Below are 11,678 nucleotides of genomic sequence, written 5' to 3'. Positions count from 1 at the left end.
CAACTCACGGGTCTCAATACCTGAATCCTAACACTTGGCATCCTGTGCTCTCATCACACCTCATAACCGAACTGACGACTCACGTGCCCAAAAGAGTCATTCTCGCATGGAAGGCAAGTAAACAAGGGTGAAAAACCTCTTATTCGATAAGGGTGCTTAGCTACGTGTATGCTTGAGCAAGTGTCCTAACATAGTCCATACCAGCTAGTAAGCATAAGGAAAAGGACGGACAATACGTAGAATGTTTGCAAAACAGGGGGATCTCCCAGAATACCGTTCCGTAGTCCCAAAGTAAATATGCAGAACAGGGGGATCTCACGGAATACCGTTCCGTAGTCTCAAAGTAAATATGCAGAACAGGGGGATCTCCCGGAATACCGTTCCGTAGTCCGATAGTAAATATGCATAACAGGGAGATCTCCCGGAATACCGTTCCGTAATCCCAAAGTAAATATACAGAATTGGGGGGATCTCCTAGAATACCATTCTGTAGTCCCCAAGTAAATATGCAGAACAGGGGGATCTCCCGGAATACCGTTCTGTAGTCCCAAAGTAAATATGCAGCGCAAGCAACAGAGATAACAGTTACAGCACGGCAGAAACCTCGTGCATCACCACAACAAGTACAACAACAACCATGCCAATAAAACAAAGTACGCCAAGTAAATCAACTCAAGAACTTTAAATCACAAAGAATGGTAGAACTTATTCACAAGGAATAACCACAGTAAAGAGTGTTAGGCGTAAAGAGAACAACTTAACAAGGGAAAATAAAAATGTAGATATATCCCACAATATACAATTCAACAACAAGGAAACTAACACGAGTCAAATAATTCCAAATAATGCTACGTCAGCTGAAATATAGGATATCTAATTTCTTTTAAGGTTGAGCAATCTTAATTAAGACGAAACAATTATAGGATGAGATAATAATAATTTCAGATAAAGGTAGGCAGCTATGAAAAGATAGCTTGACAATAGGAGAGGTACAAATTTTCAGTTAAGTCAAATAAGAGTCAAATAGGCAATAAGAGTGAAACATAAAGCAATTAATTCCAATTAAGCACGTGAAGGTGAAACTAGTAAATAGGAAACTAAGTGGTATCAAGAACAGCTTCATACTCAGTGAATGTAAGGACCTAAGAAGCCTAAAGGCCAGCTTTCCACAAATAAGTCCGAGCACGCACTCGCCACCTCGCGTACACGAACTACAATCAACATAGAAGACTCAAATCCTAAGGGAAAATCCCCCACACAAGGTTAGCAAGATACTTACCTCAAATAAGACAAATCGATACTCTAAAATGAACTTCTCGGGTGAAAAGACCTCCAAACGGTTCAAATCTAACCAAAATAACTTCAAAGCACAAATAAAACTCATAAGAAACTACTCCGGATCATAAAGTCTCAATCTTTAATAAAATCAAAAAAAATTGGTCCAAAAGTCGACCCCCGGGCCCGCACCTCGGAACCCGACAAATTTTACAAAACCTGAACATCCATTCCAATACGAGTTCAACTATACAAAAATTATCAAATTCCGATACCATTTCGTCCCTCAAATCATGATTTTTCATTTTGAAAATTTTCTTCAAAAACCAATATTTTCCTCAACTCAAAACACAAATCAAATGATAAAAATGAAAATAAGATCATGGAATATATTAGATACTAGGTGAGAACACTCACCCATACGATTTTCTTGAAAAACCCAAAAAGAAGCTCCCAAAATCGAAGTCTAAAACTCAAAATATGAAGAAAATGGCCAAATCCTCGATTTAAATGGTTCTGCCCAGCACTTCCGCATCTGCGGACACATAAGCGCATCTGTGATATCGCATTTGCGGGCAGACGTTCGCATTTTCGAACTTGAATTACAGGCCTAGGTCCGCATCTGCGGAAAATATAGCCACATCAGCGGCGCCGCAGAAGCGATAACAGGAGCGTAGAAGCGGACTCCTCCACAGATGCGATAAATCAACCGCAGAAGCGGTTTTGCACCTGCATTCTAGCATTCACAGAAGCGAGCTAGCTTCCAGGCCTCAAAGATCGCAGATGAAATCAGGCTCACGCAGAAGCGGAGCCGCACCTGCGCTCCAAAGTCACAGGTGCGAGACACCAGAACCATACCTGTTCAAAACCATGCAAAACATCCGAAACTCGTCCAAAACAAACCCGAGGCTCCCGGGACCCCGTCTAAACACACAAATAAGTTCTATAACTTAACACAGACCGCTCGAGGTCTCAAATCACATCAAACAACGCTGAAAATGCAAATCCCGCCATGAATCGAACTTTTGGACTTTCAAATCTTCCAACTTCTAAAACTCGCATCGAAACCTATCAAATCAACCCGGAACGACGCCAAATTTTGCAGACAAGTCCCAAATGACAAGACGGAGCTGTTCCAACTCTCGGAGTTGTATTTCAGCCCCGATATCACAAAAGTCAACTATGGGTCAAACTTCTCCATTTTCCAAACTTCAACTATTCCAACTTTTGCCAAAATGCTCCAAATTACCCTACGGATCCCCAAATCCGAATCCGGATGCGTGCTGTCCAAAATCACCATACGAAGCTGTTGACATCATCTAAAACTCATTTCGGAGCCGTTTACACAAAAGTCAAATTCCGGTCAAATTCTCATCGCTTAAGCTTCCAAAACTAGATTCCTTCTTCCAATTCTACTCTGAATCATCCGGTAATTGAATTCAACCATGCACGCAAGTCGATACACATAATATGAAGCTGTTCAAGACCTTATGCCGCTGAATGGAACTTAAAATCTCAAAACGATCGGCCAGGTCGTTACATCCTCCCCCTTTTAAACAAACGTTCATCCTCGAACGTGCCAAGATTCGCCTCGAAGTCCTCAATTCACTGAATGCACACTCCCAACATACACCCACTGTCGTGCCCCTTTTTTCTCGCAAAAGCGGGTTTCGACAGGTGTGACAACTCTTTTAAAGGTGGTAGTAAAGGAGAAGAGTCGCCACCTAATGATTTTTAAGGTGCATTAGGGCACCTATTTGCAAGTGACTCAGGTTTGACTAGTTTGCATCACCAAAGATCGGGCAAGGGCTTGAAATTACCGCGAAGAGAATGTGTTAGGCAATCTTCGAGGTCCACAACTCTAGGTCCCGGCTGAACTTGAATTACATGAATTAGTCAGATAAACAAAGACAGAGAAAGCAAGAAGTTTGGGAGAAGACTTTAAATAAATACAAACACTTGACTCATAGATAAATAGGAATAAGATGGGGGGGGGTCCTAAGTTTTTTAGCCTAAAGGATCATCCCGTTTAACATAAATAATACTTCACAACTCCCTCAAGATGGAGTGTTACTTGTATTATTCAGCGGGCATAGACTATCATCTCCTGCTACCCAATTACTATCTTTAAGTTATTACCTAAAGCGCACTGGTTGATTATAAATCGTGCCTTAGGCGTGCATTTCCCGTCCCACACCTATGGTCCAGGAGGCATTGGACCTCTACTTTTGGTGGTTCTAGACTTAACTTAGGCTGCTCAGAAAATGTCAAAACTAGGCGACATACAAAACATGTTGGACTTCACATATAGGCAGTTAAAGACTCATGTTAGCCTCCACAATTAGATAACAATGCACGCAAATAGATTCCTACGTTAAGCATTAGGCAGTTTTAGAATTGAGGGAAATTGAAGTCGTTAAGACCTATAGAAATGGCTTCTATATGATCTGGTTCAGATGTGTAGGCCATTTTTAGACCTATGATTTCTAAGTTACCGATTGGTCATTACCTGATATTGCTTATTACGGATTTTAAGTTACTAAATCTATAGGCATGATCTCTAAGTGGTTACATAGTAAGGGACGATAAAACTTATTGGAAATGCTCAAAATTACTTATGCTTCCTAATGATCACGTGGATAAACAATGAAACAACGTTTAAAGAGTCCAGTATTAGTACCTCAGATTGAGTAGTGATATCCTATAGGCATGATTTCTAAAAATTGGCGATTGGAACTGATTTCATATATATTTAGTTCCTATAGGTAGGCTTTCTAGATGGACAGTATGATGCAATAGCGAATTAAGTAGTTAAAATCCTATAGGCATGATATCTATTGGGCATGGTACAGATTGAAGGGTTGTTATTAGCATTTATTCCCTATAGTATATAGCGACACATAGCAGTAGACACAAGAATAGATAAAGCACTGATGCTTTGATAGGATACTAGTTACGTGAGTGTGTGATTCCCCTAATGACACGATCTCTAATAGTGCACAAAGAGCCTTAAGTGATACACATAGCAGGTCAGATAGTAAATAGATCATATAAATCCTATAGACATGCTTTCTACCCCCTTTCATGCAAGTATTAAGATATACACATTTCCCAATTTCACTAACACCCCCAATTGCTTATTATAGAATTATTACAGGCCCAATAATGAATGTAATTACAAGAGTGGTACAAGCAATAACAGTAGGCCCAAAGAGATACCCAGCACTACCAGGCCTTCAACTAAACTCTTTTCTCCACCAATTAGACCAAAAACCATAGAAGAACTCAAACAAAACCAAACAACCATGGATTGATCACATGACCCAAATATTGAAAACAAGTTAATTTGCACATTCAGCAAATAGAAAGAAGGACAGAACTGAGTGTTAGAGATAACTTAGATCTCAGTAGTAAAGAAAATGCCAAAGAACCGTAAGCCCTAGTGTGTCAGAGTTTACAAGGGTCTCAAATGGACCCCGAGCAGTACTCACATACCAGGGAGGTCAATAGAGAGAGCCTTAGTGGCCTTGGCTTTCAGCCGACCAAGAGTTATAGGTTCAGAGTAATATAGGTAATCATTGAGAGTGAGAGAACAATGGTCAAATAGTAGGGTTTGAAAAGGTACATTTGCATTTCAGAAACAAACACTGCAGAGGTGATTACACAATGAACATACCAGCAAAACAAAACTCAAAAGACAGGTGGATATCACAAATTCACACTTAGCATATTGGGGCAGAGAACATTTTGTAGGAAACAGGGGGATTATGACTTCTGGGATTACAAGACTAATATACAAAGGTGCACTATGCTAAATGAGACAAAAAGAGTACTAACTTAACAGATTCAAATCCTAAGGGTCAAATTATGCTGAACACCATAAGTTAAACATAACAACTCATATCAATAAGGCAAAACAGTGCCAAACATTATAGGGAAACACAAGCTAAAAAGCTATTCTAAAAGGTCCAAATTAACTGCTAGGGAGTAAGAATTGGGCCAGCTAAAGACATACAGAGTGACGAAAATAATCAGAGGAGCAAATCATATATAGGGAGAAGGTCTTTACATAGATTAGGACACATTATAGATACAAGTCAATCACTATAGAGACTCAAGACAAAGCAGGTAAATAAACTGATGCCATGTGACCCATGTAAGCATTCAAAGTATCAATCATATTAGGCTAAACGAAGTTCAAATAATCTAAACTGTTTGAATTAAGCATAAAGACATCTCAGAACGGGCTATTTAGGCATAACCAAGTGCTAAAGAGGTCTAGATCACAAAAACACATTTGATGCCAACAAGGTTGCATATAGAGATAGTCTAGATACACATTAGGTTATGAAATCTTAGAGGTGTGAGTATGCAAATCATGAACACAGGAGAATGAATATTGCAAAGGCTAAAGAACTCACCAGTTACTGATTGAAAAATAGATAAACAAGAAAGAACAGAATCCACAACACTCTGGATGTCAACGAAGAGCGGTATATCCCAGGACCTTAATGCGTCAAAGTTCCCAAAGGCTTCAGAGGAACCCAGGACAGTGCTCGCACCAAGGAAGGTCGAAAATAGAATTCCAGTGGCCTTGGCTTTCAGCCGGCCAAGAGCCAAGGTAGAACAAGAGAATAAGAGAATAACAGAGTGAAAGCCTTTTGTTTTTAGTGAAACTTAACGATTAAAGTCTATCCCAAAGGGAATGGGGGAGGGGTTTATATAGTATAGAAATCGAATAGGTAAAAATGGAAAACAAACTATTCAAACACAAATAAAGAAAGATATACTAAAATCAATTAGAATCGGTTTTTTAGGACATAAAACGAAGAGGTTCAGTAAATCAAAAGGGAATAACAATTATCACGTAAATAATACGGAAAATAAAGAAATACAGAAGATTAAATAGAGAATCGAAAAATATCATACCAAAAATCATTTAGAGTCCGATTTTAGGGCAAAATAAAGTAGAAAATAGGGAAACATAGAAGTTAAAACAGAAATAAGGAAAAGACTATTTAAACACAAACAAGGAAAAGTATCAATCAAGAATCAGTAAGAAATAAGGGAAAATTTCAAACCCTAGTTCGAAAAGGAAGCGTGAATACTCGAAGATCTCATTGGATCAGACCATATAGAGTGCATATAGACAAAATATCATCTAAATTTCAAGGGTTGAAGGCGGTGGAATCCCGTTTGGGTACTGGTACTTGCCAAAATTGGGGCAAGTACCGCATAACATCATAATCTCGTAGATAATAACGAGGTAACACATAAAAGGCAAGAAAATCATGGAAGGAATCCATGATTGAGACGGAAATGGAGAAGATTTAGAGGGCGGCTAGGGTTTTCTTGAGGGAGGGAGGAGTGTTTGAGGGCCGTTGCTGAAGAGAAAAATGGGAATTAGGGTTTGGGTGAGGGGATATAAGGAGAGTGAGGGGAAGTGTTGTGAGCCGTTGATCAAAATTGATCAACGACTGGGATTTAAACAGGCTGGGTTAGTTTTTGACTAGGTTGGGAAATTAGGTCGTTTGGGCTAATGAGGTTATTGGGCCAGGGATCTATTTGGACCTTAATGGTCCAAAATTAATCCCAATTTCGGGCCAAATTTTAAAATAGGAAATTAAGGGAAAATAAAAATAGTTAAATAAGATATAAAAATGCTATTTATGCAAATTAATACTTTAAAACAACAGTAGAAGATTTTAGAAATGTACGATATTATTTGACCTTGAATAAAATGACAAATGCAATACTATTGTAAAATATATAGGCTATTACTGCAAGATTGTGCAAATAGCCTAAAAATACTAATGTAATTATATAAAATAAAGTAAAAAATATATGAAACATGTATTATGGATGCAAATGATAATTTAGGTAATTAAGTCATCACAAAATAATTTAAAGGAGCAATTAATAATTATTCAAGTAATTTAAATACAGAAAAATCAATTTTAAAGCTCTAAAAATTATAGAAAATGCTTGTATGGATTTGTAAACTAAATAATTATGCGAAAATGATGTTTTGAAAGTATATATATTATTTGATAAAATATGAGGGCTAAATTGGGTACCAACAACTGCCCATGATGAAAGAGTTATCGGGTAAAGAAAATGATGACCAATTTTGGCCGAATTGAGTGAGGAACGATGTGATTTAAAAAAAATGGGGGCCGAACCTTGGTTCCTGAGTTGCCTACATATCCCTGGTGTTATGGGAATCAGGCCGTGTGTAGTTCTGGATCCAACGGTGAACGAAACTGACGTAGTTGTTGTAAGAATGGTCGTATATTTCGGAAAGGGTTCTTTTGGGTAGAACAGTATCGGATGAACTTATGCGGAATCATCAATGTGAATCTGAAGCATTACGGCTGTATCATAGAGCAAATATCTGAACGGTCATAGAGTAAAAGGCGGGTAATTGATGGTGGTCGATTACGTTTGAAACAATTGATGGATGTTGTGAACGGAAACCGGAGCGAAGATTGCTCCCGTTTGAAGAACGGTTACTTCTCGGATTACCTGTAAAACTTAAAACACGATGCATGCAAATATATATGGGTTATTGCGAGAATTTAAACATGATGCAAATTCCCTTTGGACCATGAAGGTTGTCTTTGGACGGCGAGGATGATGTCCTTAGACCATGACTTCCTAGGCCATGAATCATGTGATAAGGGATTCACAGGCCATGAAATAATGTCCTCGGGCCATGTGCTCTGGACTATGACGCCTTTGAATAATGATGTGCACTTTTAAGAGATCCTCAGGCCATGGGATGGTGTCTTCCGGCTATGAGGATAATGCCTTCGGACTATGACGCCTTTGGACAAAATGGCAATGTTTCAGCCCATGAAATGCAAAGATATGATACTTGGTCATATGCGAAATGAAACAAGACAAGGCTTAGTCCTGTGTAAAATGAGGGCAGTGCTTAGCCCCAGTTGAATAGAGGATAGTGCTAAGTCTTAGATAATGTAATGAAGATAGTATTTAATCCTATGCGGGAAAAGGTAGTGCTTAGCCTTATGCAATTAGGGAGGCAATGCTTAGCCTCATGCGGGAATAAGAGTCAATGCTCAGTCTCGATGCAAAGAAAGGAAGTGCTTAGCCTTATGCAATTAAGGAGGCAATGCTTAACCTCATGCAAGAGGAAACAATGCTTAGTCTCATGCAGGGAAAGGCAGTGCTTAGCCTTATGCAATTAGGGAGGCAATGCTTAGCCTCATGCAAGGAAGAGACAATGCTTAGTATCGATGCAAGGAAAGGCAGTGCTTAGCCTTATACAATTAGGGAGGCCATGCTTAGCCTCATGCAAAGAGGAGACAATGCTTAGTCTCATGTAGGGAAAGGCAGTGCTTAGCCTTATGCAATTTAGGGAGGCAATGCTTAGCCTCATGCAAGGAGGAGACAATGCTTAGTCTCATGCAAGGAAAGGTAGTGTTTAGCTTATACAATTAGGGATGCGATGCTTAGCCTCATGCAAGGAAGATACAATACTTAGTCTCGATGCAAGGAAAGGCAATGCTTAGCCTTATGAAATTAGGGAGGCCATGCTTAGCCTCATGCAAGGAGGAGACAATGCTTAGTCTCATGTAAGGAAAGGCAGTGCTTAGCCTTATGCAATTGAGGAGGCAATGCTCAGCCTCATGCAAAGAAGAGACAATGCTTAGTCTCATGCAGAGAAAGGCAATGCTTAGCCTTATGCAACTGGGGAGGCAATGTTTAGCCTCATGTAAAGAGGAGACAATGCTTAGTCTCATGTAGAGAAACGCAGTGCTTAGCCTTAATTGGGGAGGAAATGCTTAGCCTCATGCAAAGGGGAGACAATGGTTAGTCTGAATGCAAGGAAAGGCGGTGCTAAGCCCTATGCCATTAGGGAGGCAATGCTTAGCCTCATGCAAAGAATATGAGACAAATGGGAAAGTAAAGTATTTTTTAGCTGAAGATATTCGTGCTAGATAATTTGTTGTCTTGAAGGCAGTGTCTTGACGTATTTGTGAGTATCGTTGTCTTATTGTGCCTGCATTAAAAAACAAATTGTGAAATCTGTGGGGGAAGGTTGGTTCGCGCATTTGTCTTTTGCTTTGCCTGTGCTCCTGTCTTGAGATCCTATTTGAGTTACCCCGAGTAACATCTGGCTGCCATAGAAATAAAGTTTTCGAAAAAATATGCATGCATTTGATAAATATAGTTGTTTAAAATGTAGTAGTATGTGATATCAAGTAATTTAGATGAACCGATGACTGTGACATATTTTGGGGACATTGCGACCTCATTGCTTTAGAATTTTGAGCGTCCTCTCGAAATTCTGCCCCAATTTAAATGCAATACTTTTGCTGTTCCGTGTGTGACGAAGTCGACTGAACTTGCTTTAGAATTTTGAGGGTCCTCCTCAAAATTCTGCCCCAGTTTCTGACCATGGCAAAATGAAGATTTTATTAAGATGTGACCGAACCCACAGGGCTGCCTACGTATCCCCTCTTACACGGGAATCAGGTCAAGCCTAGTTCAGTTACATCATGTGAAGAAATGAAAACAATCCTAAACATAATCTCTTAACTGCGTCTGAGTTGATAGGTTTTGGCCAAATTTCTCCGTCCATTTCTGCAAGTATGAGTGGTCCTCCTGTTAGTACTCGATTAACCATGTAAGGACCTTGCCAATTAAGTGAAAACTTCACTTTGGCTTCATCCTGATGTGGGAAGATTCGCTTCAGCACCAGCTACCCCGATGTGAACTGTCTAGGTTGACCCTTTTGTTGAAAGCTCTGGACATTCTGTACTGGTAAAGTTGACCATGGAATACCGCATTAATTCTTTTCCCGTCAATGAGAGACAATTTTTCATAGCGGCTTCGTATCCATTATGTGAGTTCAGCTTCTTGTATAATTCTTAAAGAAGGAATTTTGACTTCGGTGGGAACTACAGCTTCAGTACCATAGACCAGCAAGTAGGGGGTTGCCCCGGTTGATGTGCGGACTGTGGTACGATATCCCAATAGGGAGAATGGTAATTTCTCGTGCCACTGCTTGTGATTGTCTACCATCTTTCTTAGTATTTTCTTGATGTTTTTGTTGGCGGCTTCCACAGCTCCATTCATTTGAGGCCTATATGCTGTGGAGTTTTTATGCTTAATATTGAAGGTTTCACACATAGATTTTATTAAGTCACTGTTGAGGTTGGCGGCGTTGTCGGTGATGATGGATTCTGGCACCCCGAATCGGTATACAATACGTTCTCTGACAAAATCTATGACGACTTTCTTAGTTACAGCTTTGTAAGATGCAGCTTCAACCCATTTTGTGACGTAAACTATGGCCACTAGAATGAACCTATGCCCATTCGAAACGGCGGGTTCGATCGGACCGATGACATCCATTCCCCAAGCAGAGAAAGGCCAAGGTGCACTTGTTGCATTGAGTTCATTTGGTGGCACTCGTATCATATCTGCATGTACTTGGCATTGATGATACTTTTGAACATACCTGATGCAGTCCGTTTCCATAGTCATCCAAAATTATCCTACTCTTAATATCTTCTTGGCTAAAACGAAATCGTTCATGTGTGGTCCGCAAGTTCCGGCATGTATCTCTTCGAGCAGTTTGGATGCTTCCTTGGCGTCGACACACCGTAATAATCCTAGATCTGGATTCCTTTTGTACAGAATTCCTCCACTTAAGAAGAAATGGTTGGAAAATCTTCGGAGTGTGTGTTTTTGAGTATGATTTGCATGCTCCGGGTATTCTTCTTTTGCCAAGTATTCTTTGATATCATGGAACCACGGATTCCCATCCGTTTCTTCTTCAACATGAGCCCAATAAGCTGGCTGATTATGGATCCCTACTGAAATAGGGTCGATGAAATTCTTGTCTGGGTGATGTATCATGGAAGATAGAGTGGCCAATGCATCTGCGAACTCATTCTGGATTCTCGGAACATGTTTGAATTCTATCTTTGTGAATCTCTTCATCAACTCTTGCACATAGTACAGATACGATAATATTTTGGTATTCTTTGTGGCCCACTCCCCTAGAACCTGATGTACTAAAAGATCTGAATCACCAATTACCAGCAATTTTTGAATGTTCATATCAATGGCCAAATTGAGCCCCAAGATGCAAGCCTCATATTCTGCCATATTGTTGGAACACGGAAATCTAAGTTTTGCGGATACTGGATAGTGTTGACCTGTCTTTGATACCAAAACAGCTCTAATACCCACTCCTTTGAAATTTGCAGCCCCATCGAAGAACATTCTCCAACCGTCGTAGGTTTCGGTGATATCTTCCCCTACAAATGATATTTGTTCATCGGGAAAATACGTTTTCAGTGGTTCGTATTTTCCACCTACAGGATTTTCTACAAGATGATCCGCCAACGCTTGCCCTTTGACTGCCT

The sequence above is a fragment of the Nicotiana attenuata genome, unplaced genomic scaffold (genome assembly GCF_001879085.1).
Source record: "Nicotiana attenuata strain UT unplaced genomic scaffold, NIATTr2, whole genome shotgun sequence".
Classification (NCBI taxonomy): domain Eukaryota; kingdom Viridiplantae; phylum Streptophyta; class Magnoliopsida; order Solanales; family Solanaceae; genus Nicotiana; species Nicotiana attenuata.
The sequence above is the reverse complement of the archived record's forward strand: the minus strand, read 5'-3'. Positions refer to the sequence as shown.